Genomic DNA, 12152 nt, shown 5'->3' with positions numbered 1-12152 from the left:
AGTAATAAGATTTTTGTTTAACTAACTCATGAATCATAAAGTTCAGAAAATAGAAGAATAAAAGAACTGCTAGTAAACAGTATGTTTCTGAAGGAATTACAGATTTACAAGAACGGAGTTTCCTTTTTGATTCAATCATATATCAAAAATCTTCCAAGAACTTACTATCGTTACATGATTTTTCTTGTCTCACAGTGAAATCCAAATAATACAAAAGTCTGTTTGGAAAGTGTAAATATCCCTTTGATACGTGCTTTCTGCTTTGAACATACCCCCCCACACACATTCCCCACCCCCGTGCCCACCTCGTTCCCGTTTGTGTCATTCAGAATTATCAGCTGTAGCATGGACTCTGCCAGACCTGTGTTGCCTTCTTAAAGGTCAACTATTATAGCATTGAACTTGATGAAAAATATCTTACTTGGAGATCTGGAACACAGTTCAGAGAACTGTATCTCCACCAATAATGGCTTTCTTAAGGAATTTATGAGAGCATGATTGTTAGACGTTTAGTCCTCTGCTTCATTGGTTTCATTTAGCAAATAAAGAAACTCTCATAGACTTTAATTAAGAAAAGAAGATTGTAGGCAAGATCTTGAGGTAGTGAAATCCAAGCATGTTGTCCCTTGTCCTCGAGAATTCTTAAATAGATTCATTCAGATGTAGTTTTGTGCTTAAGAGGAAATGATTCATGCCTCAGTTCAATCTGCTTCCATTGTGTTATATTGAAACTGATTTCATATGACTGACTAATTCTTACAGTGTTTCGAAGTACCAGCAGAAATCCCCAAATCGGTAACCCGGAAACGAAGAACGTTGCTTTGTAAATCAAATAGCACACGTTTTGTTCTGCTTGAAGAGTTCTTGCAAAGTGAAAATTAGTAAAGACTAGCAAAAATTGCTGAGTTGGGTAATCATGACCAAGACCAAAAGAGCCTTCATTTTGTATAAATGCTCTTTTAATGGGAAGCTCCCTTAGTTAATGTGAAATGACTTATTGTATAAAGTTTTGATTATACCTATACACATGCTCTCCAACGAGTGTCCATACTTTATAAAATAAGGAACACCTGCTGAGTAAAGCAGTGCAAGGGTAAGACGCATCCATTCTGACATGGACACGAAGCCTATACATACCAAATCTGAGTTGTTAGGAATTAGTAGTAATGGTTTAAGTAAAGTGGCCTACCAATAAAACACTAGTATCTGCCATAAGTTACGACAAGTTCTTCTGTAGATAATGTCCCGTGTGATACTGAGGAGAGGGAGTAAGACAGCAAGTCCAGGAGCTGATTTGTAAATGGTGGTTTCTAGACAAAGGGGAAAACACAGGGAGACAAGGCCAGCGAAAGGACCCCAGGTCAGGTGGCAGCAGTGGGGCTCAGTACTGGATGCTTTCCTCCTTTTGAGGGTGCCCCCGGGTGGTTCCTAAGGGAGTTTTCCTGGCTAGTTGCATCCTTTTCTCTTTCATTCATTGTGTGAGAGTTATTTGACTTAAAATCTCTATCTTCTAGAGGAACAGGTGAAAAGGTTTGATTCTACCTTTCACCCTACATTCTTCTCATTGATCTTTTTGACTAGTCTCTTGTTAAGTGACTAAAGTGAACTTTTAGTTTTCAGTCACTCTTAGAGCCACTAAAATATCTCATTTTATCCTTGGGAATGATTCAGTCTTGTTGAAACTCAGAACTGAGTGTCTTCCTCGTTTCTTTCCCGTTTCACAAAGCCTCCCTGAAACTTCCTGAAATTCTAAAGCACGCTTGTATTCAGAATGTCCCCAGGCTATTCAAGAATTCAGCCTCTGACATTAGAATAAGTTTTTCTGTAGCTACTCAGAGTTTTGAGTAGTTTTTCCCATGTTCACTGGTGCACTGTGGTATCCAAAAGACGTGAGCAGCCAGAACTGTGGTTTGCAACCCCCCACTCCCACCCCCACATCCTCCTCTCTGGAAAGTGCTACCTCCACCGATGTCCAGTGGCATATAAAAACATTCATCGTTAGCACTAATATGTCAGTTCTCTGTAGAGAATGTCTGCCTGCTACCTGGCTTGAATGCCTTAAGCTAAAATGCAAGACAGCCAGTGGCAGATTTTCAGTAAGCCCCCAGAGTGAGAAGGGCGGACACCCCAAAATCCCTCTATATAACCGATTTTCAGCTCTGGCTACATTTGTGTTAGGTTGGTCTTAGCTGGAACCACAATGAGCCTGAGAGAGATCATGCCCATGCTACACCTTAAGGCGTGTTCCCATTTGGGAAGCTATATGAAAAGGAAAATCTGACGGTTATGGGAGTTATTTAGTGATAGTTTTTGGTCGATGATTTGAAAGTTCTCCTTTCCCTTGGACTCATAGTACTAACTTTTAAAAATGATGCATACATCTTAGGAGAATGCTAATTATATTCTGAGTAGATAATCGTAAAACTGACAACAGTAAAAAGTCTTTATCTTAGAATTAAGTTGATTTGTAAATGTGAATCAATATTTTATTACAAAGCCCTAATAGGACTACTGTTTTTAATACTATTTAGCAGTAAAGAGATCTGTCAAAATCTTGTCCTACAGGATCACTTTAAAGCTGAGAAGTTTCATCTCGTGTTACTTGACATCAGACAAATCCAGGGGACATATGTCATCCACAAAAGGAATACTCGCCTCATGAAACTAGAGATCAAAGACTCATAAATAGAAACAGGTACCCTGGGAAGCCTAGAACTTACAAAAACCAAGACAAGGATCTAAACTAGGCAAAGGATATTCATCTCTTAATTGTTTTATACCAGTTAAAATTGATTGGGTATTTAATCAGATAGAAAACCAGAACGATCTGTTCTTATGCTTATTAACTTACTCCCTCTCCACTCTGACATATCATGATGGCAAGCTCCAGATTTCAACTCAGCAACGTCTCTTGAAACATTAGCACACTTGGGCAGTCCCTCCATTGTGATCATGGCAAACATCTTCATGGAATGACTGCTCGCCACCGAAGTCCAGCATTCTTGGAAGCCAAATGAGAGAGATGAATATTCTGTTCTTCCATCTCGGTGTACTGCTCAGCTGTCCATTTCCATGTGGAGTCTAAGTAGCACTCTGTGACCTACGGTCGGATGGAAGCATATTAAATCCCATGTACAGGGTTTCTGAGGGAGGTTGAATTATAATACACTTCCTGATATTCATCTCTGAGTTATGATGGCACCTGTGATTGAGATGCCTTTATTGATTAAGTCCTTTCTGCCCTTTGCATCCTGTCCTCATAATTCTTAGGGGACATAACCATTTTTCTTTGGAAACCCGCCCTATCCCCTCCCAGTACTGGGCTGCTCAGTTTGGTAGCTGTCTCTGAAGGCTCAGAAAGAGCAGTGGAAAGGTATCTGAAGAATGACATCCGCATTCTCTCTTGGGAGGTAGTGGGAGGTGGGTGATTGTGCCAGGGTGAGGGAGTGATGAGAAAGGTGGCATTATGTCTTCGTGGCAGCAGCAATTAGTGCTAGTAGTCCGTAGAAGGCATCCTGCAACTTGCATGTGTCCCTCCCCTCTCCTCCCACTGTGGTCTAGTGGGAAGGAATCTCTGCTTTGGAATTGGAAGGAGAAAATTGCCTGAGTCACTGCAGTACAGGAAATGTGGATCAAGTTAGCATTTACACACCCAAGGGCTGATGCAGTGACCTTTGCAGATAGCTCTTTCTAGATACTTACTGGATCAGGTTTGTTTGCCCTGCTGCAATCTTGGCTTGTAGCTTTTAAGTGTTTTCTAGGGTCACCAGAATTAGAGCTGCTGATGAGATAAGACTAGATTGGTGGGCCATGGACTTTAATTTGGGAGTTCACTGAAACGACTAGAACTGTGCCACCCAAGAGGGGAGCCACTGCCCTGCGACCCTTGTTCCCAGCAAGTACAACCTCTACTGAAATAACTGTGCCCCTGAGAGGAAGCTTATTCAAAATGATCATTATAAATGGCATCCTTTATTCATTCAGAATTATGATCTTTATGTTCAGCATTCTCATGACCAAAATCAATATTTATTGAACCTTGTGCCCCATAACCTACTGAGTGAGATACTCTTGAGTGTTGATAATGCTGGAAAGCCTTAAATGTGCCGGTCCACATAACTCTGTATACACAAAGATAGACACATGGGTCTCGGCTCTATGGGTTCTTTATCAGATCCCCTCGTTCCAGCATCTGGACATTTCACCCCTGGCTGCTTTTGGAGGGAGTCAAATCCTGACAGGAGGGTTATCTAGGGAACTACCCAGGAGGAAAATGAAGCCCAGTGTGGAGCAGGAGGCCAGGCCCAGGGCCCCTGCTGGTAATGCAGTATGTTGCTGTCACATCTGACTGCATACACAAATGCTTGGACTTCTTTTTTTTTTTGCTTTTCTTTGTTTTGTTTTATTTTGCCTTTCACAACAGCGTTCGTTTTGTAAGGCAAAGAAAAAATCCCTTGGGAGGATTCAAGTTTTCATATCTGCAGAAGGCATTTCTACAGCTTTTGTCAAACTTAGCTGGCCTGGAAAGCGTCTTTGTTTCTGATTGACTGTGGCAGAAAGCAAGTCCATAAACTAGTGCGAATACAGGAGGGAATCATTTCTATTGAAAGAGTAGAGTCGGATATGGTGCATGGGGCCAGTGCTGAAAAGGGTTTTGTTTCCTCCAGCATGGTGGAAATTCGTATTCATATTGCTGCCTCGCGTTCGTTAGCACGCATGGTTAGACAATGGGGCATGCCAGCCGACGTGGCGGTGTTGATTAATGCATTCTTGGAGGTGTTGATTGATGTGTTCCTGCCGTGCCTCCTTCAGCCTCGCCTGCACCTGAGGTGTGCCGGAAGAGCCTCCTCACCGGCTGCTGTGCGGCTCACACGGGCCCATTTGCACATGGATCTTCTGGGTGTGTGTTTCACACCAGTGGCCTTATGAGTAAAACCAGAGATCTAGCAGATTTTTTTCAGAAGTGTTCTCCGCTCACAAAAGTGTTCTACACTATAGTCTAGCAGGACTCTGTAAACTATGGAGTTCATAGAAGGAATGTTCTTTTGGCTAAATGTAAATGTCGGTGCCATCTGTCTGTCCTGTGGATAGCCTGTCCTGTGGATAGCCTGTCCTGACTTTCATTTTTGTTCTTCTCAAAGTTTCTGTAAAGAGAAAAAACTAAAAATACTTACAGAGTGCAGTTTTTACTTGAATAATACAGGAAGAGCTATGCAAATGGCCTGTCCATTAGCGGCCTGGTGAACTTGGCGTCTCCTCTGGAAACCCACTCTTCCCAGAGGCAGGGATTCCCATCAGCCCAGCCCAGGTAATTCCATTTCCAGTCCGCTGCATTCAGGGTTGTGACTTTTCTTGCTGTATTACGAATTCCCATTAAACCACCTTTTTTTTTTTTTTTTTTTTTCCATTGCTTGTTTCTAAAAAGGCCCATCTGGATGAGGTTCTGCCTGGCTAGTGGTTTGAAAAATATCAAAGTTTGAGTTTTTATTTGTTTAGCATCTTCTACTTGTTATTTGAGACATAGGAATTCTACTGCTACTTTTAAAACGTTCCAAACCTAGAATTCTCAACAAGATGACAAAAATGATGAGAAAGCCATGTTCTAAAATGATGAGAGAACGTCGAGCACAGAGGAAATGATTCCGTGGTGCCGGGTGACGGTGCTGCCCGCTGTGTCTTGAGGCCCTAACTATAGCATTTTAACAGAAGAAACCATCAGTGCTATTCAGAGAAACCACTTTTAACATTGGGAAAAGCAAAGAAAACAAATTCATCCTGAACAAGAGGGAACTGTTATACATTGGAGAATTACTGTATGAAAAGAAGGGATGAAGTCACCAATATTTATCCCATTTAATTATCGGCATGAAATCAATGGTGAAGGATGGCATTCTGATATTTTGAAGGCTAAGGCTTGAGTGAAAATTCTTCATTCCATTTAGACTTAGCAGTGACAAGGCCATTCAATAGAATACAAGACTTCTGTTATTTGAATAATGCTATCTAAACCCTAAATTTACCATTACTTTAAAATGCTCAGTTATGTCTGTCTCACAAGGAATATTTGTGGAAAATTAAAAAGTAAAATATTGAATTACTTCCTTGACATTTGTATACATAAGCTTCTCTTTTGGAGCTTGAGGTACACAGAATAGTATTTAAATCATTATGTATTTGATGCAGAAGACGTATTTGGAAAACTAATCTTGGTTGATTTTTAGAGAACCTTTAATTACGTGACATGTTTACAAGAGAAATGCCCCAAAATAACTGTCTACGAGGGAGTTCACATTTGTGATTAGACGTGCGTTTTCTTGGTTTGCTTGAATTCTGCAGGAGTTGAAGGCGTAAACAAAGAGAAGCAGCGAACATGATTAATCCGTTTTTCTGCAAAGCTTTTGCTACAGTACCGAATAAAAGCCTCGCTGACAGAAGCTGTTAGCCTGGTGAAGGGAAGGCCAGAAGAACAGGTTGTGAAAGGAGAAAATGGAAGGCAGGGAACAAGCCACATGGAGAAGGAGCGCAGGGGAGATGCTTTCTGCAAGTTACCGTTTATTTCTTTGTCAGCAAGCACAGAGAATGCATAGTTAATGGAGTTTCCTAAGTGGCTTTGTTCCCTGGGGCAAAAAAAAATGAGAAAGAATTTGACAAATATAACTAGACAAAACTACCATATTTAAATTATTCAAATGACCTGGAAAATATATCCATCTCAGTTCCAGGTGTCCTGTAAAATATTTCTTCGTTACATAACATTTCTCTCTTATAGAGAAAACTACAGATATTCTTTAATACCAAAAAAGTCTTCAAATTGATTCGTTGTGCAAAATAATAAATTATTTGGCTGGTATATGTTTTTGAAGGTCCTTAAAAAGCTTTCTTGCCGTAGGGAGTATGGAAAAATAAATACATCTTAGATGGCCTCTCATACCATCCTGAGTACTTAGTTAATGCTCTGTAAATATTTGTTGAATTGAAATGAATACTTGTTATGTACCAAATCAGAAGTCATTTCTAGAGAAAACTTCCTGCTAATTTTTTCTCTGGTTCTTCCCATGTGTCGCTGATGGCTGTTGATTACCCAGAGCAGCTTTATGGTAGATTTATAGACATTTTCATGTACCTGAAAACACACTCTTGAACGCTAGGATGTTTCTTCTGTAGAGCAACCCCCAAGTCCAGTGAGGAAGTAGATTTTAAATATCTACATTAGAATGGACTTGCTGATTCTGTCCAAATTATTTTTCTCACTGAACTGTATCAGCTTGATCCAGTAAGTGATTCAACGGACACAGAAAGGGCATGGAAGGATCTTTGTTGTAAAGTGTAAATAATTGAAAGACGTGCTTTTATAAAACAGATTTTCCTTAGCTGAGCGTCAAACACAGCTCTTCACAAGCAGAGTTCAGTAACCACTGAGTGACTTGTGGGACCGTTGCCCGTCCTCAAACCTAGAACCTCACCACTTTATTGACTATAGATCAGAGTTTATTCTGGAGTTATTTGGGTTTCATTAATATAAATCAAATGCTAATTTATGGGACCTACGTAAGTGCCTATATGGTGATCGTCGTCATTGATAAACGTTATTGATTGCTTCTTGTGTATAGGGAGCTGTGAGAGTTTCTAATGGTGCAGTCTGCATGGCTCTTACCCTTCAGTGGCTCACACTCTTTAGTTATATACATTAAATCGACCGTTCACGTCTACGTGTATGTACTAGGTATACACATAAAAAGAAAGCATAGAGCAGCATTATTGACTGTTAAATGTGTTAAATAGGCTAAAAGGGCTCTGAGAGTTCAAAGGAGTGGTGACCACTAAATGGATACTGGGAGAATGACAAGGGTTATGACTCGTTTGAACTTGAACTGATCATTGAAGGAAGAATCCTTCTAAAACTAGTTCAGGAAAATGAAATTAAAAAGAGTAGACATTACAGTGGGGGAAATGGCAAAGTCTTGAGGAGGGAGGGAGATAAACATGGTATTGGCATGGCAAGAGGCAAAAATAAGTAAACCAATTTAAGGCAGAAAGTAGACCTGAGAAGCCGTCGAGAGTGGTTTTGGAGAGGTGTTTGTTCCTTCCTTCCTTTTTTCATGAATGAATAAACATTTATTTATTCACTTATGAAGGAATGAGCTACCGTGTTTCTTTCAGACATCCTCAAAGAGTAGCAAGCAAGCTGTACGTGAAATGTATTCAGCACAATCATCGCAATATAATGTAATTAGTCCAAAAAAGGTAAAAATAATATATAGGAATATATGTATGTATGTGTATATGTAATGGTATAATGGTGATATAAAGGCAAATTTGACAACTCTTACAATCCTTGAGAAAGAACATCAAAGATGAGCAGGCATCTTCCAGGTAGACATGGAGAAGGATGTTTCAGCTGTGGGAGAGTGGAGGCAACCAGATCCTACTTGAAGCCTGGCAGTCGATACACTTTGAGTGCACTGATATGACTGAGGGTGGAGAAGTTGGAGGTGCTGCGAAGGCAGGTTGGGGAGTGTTGTCTGGGCAGAAGTTTGGGATAGGTTGTGGGATCCCACTCCAGGGTTTTGAGTAAGGGATCTGAGTTTACAACAAATACCCTGGCAACTCTATGTAGAAGAGAAGGGTGAAAATGGAAGCTGGGAACCGTAGGAGGCAAGAGATAAGAAGATAAGGAGCAAGAGAGCCTGCCCAGGGGCCTAGCAGAGCGGCTACAGAGAAGGAGACAGCTTACAGTATGTTTGAGTGGACCTGTATGCCAATTGGGAATGAACAATGCGGAAAAGCAAAGCCTGACCCCTGGCTTTAGAGACTGGGTGGATGGTGATGCTGCTGACCGGAATAGAAAATGCAGGACTGCTTTTGAGAGGAAGATAAAGGGTTCTGTCATGACTATGTTGAGTCTGAAATATGTCTGATTGTGAATATACTGTACTGAGTTTGAGTTATATTCAGTTATGAGCCCATTAAATTCTGAGTGAGAAGTGATGTGTGCCCACTGTTGTTTTGAGAAGTTAATTTGGCATCGGTATTTTAGGAAAATTCAGTGGAAGCACATTGAAGATGAGGAAAGTGGAAACTTTCGCTGTGGTAGATGCATAATTCCTCAGATCCCATAACTAGGAGAGTAGCTGTGGACAGAGGCAAAAGAGATGCCAGGGGTCAAGCAAGCTGCAGCTGGAGAACAGCGCCCCTTGCCTTTCACTGTTTTGTTTAAATTTAGCTGAGCTTTGTCCCATTATTCCGTGAATATACTGTTAGTTGCGATATCTCTGCTTTAGTTGAGTTCCATTTCTGGAACTCAGAGAACTGGGTTGGCTGCATGATAACTGGTCCTCCCAGGTTGTCCTCAGAGTTAGTACACTTTATTTGAAGAAGAGGGGTGGTTTCCCAGGGTGCACAGGCAAGTCGAATCAATGCCATCCGTTATCTCCAAGAGACGAACTGGCCGTAGAATCCAAAAGGTCAAAAACTCTTATTAACCGAAGGACCTGGAATGTACACAATTCAGACTGAAATGACTTTCTCAAAGAGTGATCTGAACAAAGACACTTTTGCCGGGGGCAAAAATAAAGCAAAACAGTACATAACATTCCCAAGGGTCACTGGAAACATTTTTTGAAGCAATAACGGGACAATAGGTCCTTATTACTGCAGACAAATGTGAGTCCAATGTAAGGGGAAAGAACTGCATTGTTTCTGTTTCTGTTTCTCTTATGTTCAGGGTTGGTTTTTTGTCCTATGGTCACTCTTTGGAAAGGGTGATAGTGAGACACATGCCAAATGATTGAGGTGGTATTTCCATGAAACATTTCCATTTTAATAATTCTTTCAGATTTCTAGATGAAAGACTGCGTAACCGTAGGGCGTGTACAAAGATGAATCACAAGTCTCAGAAATATTGTCCTAAAGTGATGCCTTGGCTGCAGAGGGAATTCGTGTGTACTTACGGACAAATTCTGGCATAATTAATGCCCCAAATCATAATTTTAAATGCCCAAATCATAATTTATATTCATAAATTTTTCATTTTGAGCTCCTAGGTATTTCTTAATCAAAACTCGTACCGCTGTCCATTCATCTTCTCTTCAATCAATCAAATGGAAAAGAACTGTAGTTTTTTAAAAAGAGAAAAATTATTTCCTTTCCCTTCTACTTCTCATGTACGTAGGATAGGGAGAACAAAATCCCCCAGTCTGCCTTGGCCCTCCCTTCATTTATCCCAGAACTCTTGATGAGGCAGAAAGCCGGCATGTGGTTCGTGCGATGAAGGCACCCTGCTTGTTTCTTTCAGCAGCTCCGCCAGCCAAGTCTTGTTGCTAATGATGTCCCAGGTGCCTGGTCCCAATTCTTCATTAGCTCCTGTTGTCCTAGAAGTTATATTGGTGATCCATGTGGGCCGTGGAACAGATTTTCTGGAAAACTATCTAATACTTATTTTAATTTCTATACATTTTGTCTGTGGAAAAAACCCTTCTGGTTTGTTTGCCACATTTGACTTGCATTGTTTTGAATCTGGCTGGCTTATAACACACTTTGGCATCTGTAATGAAATGGCATTTATCATCTGTCTGTAATTTGCTTCCGGATAAAAGGAATGGGAAATGTTTGTTAAGATATACAATAGCACTATTTTTAAATTGTTCAAGTTATATAGAATTCTTTGCAAATGATGGTAGAGAGTTCATTACAATTTACATTCATTTTCTTATCAAAATTATCCTTCCTCTTCTTGGTATTATGTAGCTGTGCCTTGTATGTTTCTTCACTATAATTAAATATTTTAGCTCTATTTATGCAATACAGAGAATATTGTGCTGTTTCCTTTTTTATTTTTATAAGGCATTAGTTTTAATGAGAATTTATGAGTCGTTGAAATTTAGTTCTATAAAAATATACATTCAATATAAGTAAAATTTGTTTCCTGAGTAAAGTGGAAAGTAAAACTATTTTTCAAAGATTTTCTGTTTCTGAGTTGATAGTATTATATTTTGATCAAATGTATTTGAATTTAAAAACATTCTTTTCATGATTGAGTTTCTGTTGATTCATAAAACATTTTAGTGCCACAAAATCAGTACCACAGTTTCTTACCATATTTATCTTACCACAGTTTATCCTATAATAAATTAGAAAAGAAGATAAAGAAATTCTAGGTTGTGAAGCCAGATCTGATATCAACTTTGCCTGGTTCCTTTATTATTAACTTGTATTTCCTCTTGATCTTTGTGCCTCACGCAGGGTAGACATTTCCCATTCTTCTTCGGAACGCCTCATTTGACCTGTTCCTGTTGCCCCTAGTTTAGCACAACATGGAGACAAATCATTTTCTCGAAGGTTCTCGACTTACGCGGGGATGCATTTGTCTGATGCTTCTCTGCCTTCTTGGCATATATACATATATGACATGATGGCCTTTTTAGAAAATAGATGTTTATTGTAAAAATAGCATCTGGGATCCTCTCAGCGTCTGTATTCCATAAAGACAAATTAGTGTAATCTCATTTAATATATTTTAATGTCTTCCCAATGGTGATGGCCCTCCTTCAATATTTAATAAGGTCAAATTAACACAGTGTTATAGTAACAATTGAGAATATTCAAATATGCCCCAAGCAGTAATTTTTTATATCAGATTTTCTTTTCTTTCTTTCTTTTTTTAGCCTATGCCTATAAAAAATATCAACAGAAGTTTGGGGAAGGATTAAGTTTGTGTGTAGACAGTAATACCTTAATATTGAGCCAGATTGAATATTCCCAGTGATACCTATTTTGAAAACCAGTACCTTCTACTGTATTAAGAGTTACCTTTTATGAGGCTTTCTATGTGCTACACATGTTCTAAGCACTTTTCATGTTTTATCTCATGTTATCTCCTCAGCAGCCTGTTATTACCTCCATTTGATAGATGAAGAAACTGAGGTACAGGGTTAAATACATTGCCCGTGGACACACAGCTGGTAAATGGAGGAGCAGGAATTCAAACCAAGAGACTCTAATTCCAGAGCATGTGTGCTTCGCCACCACACCTCTGCCTGGGCAAGAGATGTGCCCCCTGGAATACTTAATGAGTTGATAAGGGAAGCCCGTGGCCTCGGGAGTTCTGGTCAATGTGCTGTGAGGACATGACAAATAAGGTCTCATATGGAAGT

At 39.8% G+C, this 12152-nt stretch overlaps 1 protein-coding gene across 35 annotated transcripts in view; it reads left to right on the top strand.

Moving 5' to 3' along the window:
* NRCAM (neuronal cell adhesion molecule) overlaps window positions 1-12152 on the top strand; it is a 252230-nt gene that overhangs the window by 122611 nt on the left and 117467 nt on the right. For 2 of the 35 annotated variants that reach the window (XM_070265468.1, XM_070265483.1), the window contains exon 4: window positions 2566-2695. The exons of 32 other annotated variants lie outside the window; for them this stretch is intronic. The gene's annotated coding sequence lies outside the window, so the exon portion shown is untranslated. Of the gene's footprint in view, window positions 1-2565; window positions 2696-12152 lie in introns of those variants that run through there. One more of the 35 variants, XM_070265455.1, reaches the window with a different exon arrangement.

This window comes from Equus caballus, chromosome 4 (assembly GCF_041296265.1).
Source record: "Equus caballus isolate H_3958 breed thoroughbred chromosome 4, TB-T2T, whole genome shotgun sequence".
Classification (NCBI taxonomy): Eukaryota; Metazoa; Chordata; class Mammalia; order Perissodactyla; family Equidae; genus Equus; species Equus caballus.
This window is presented reverse-complemented; position numbering and strand designations above follow the sequence as displayed.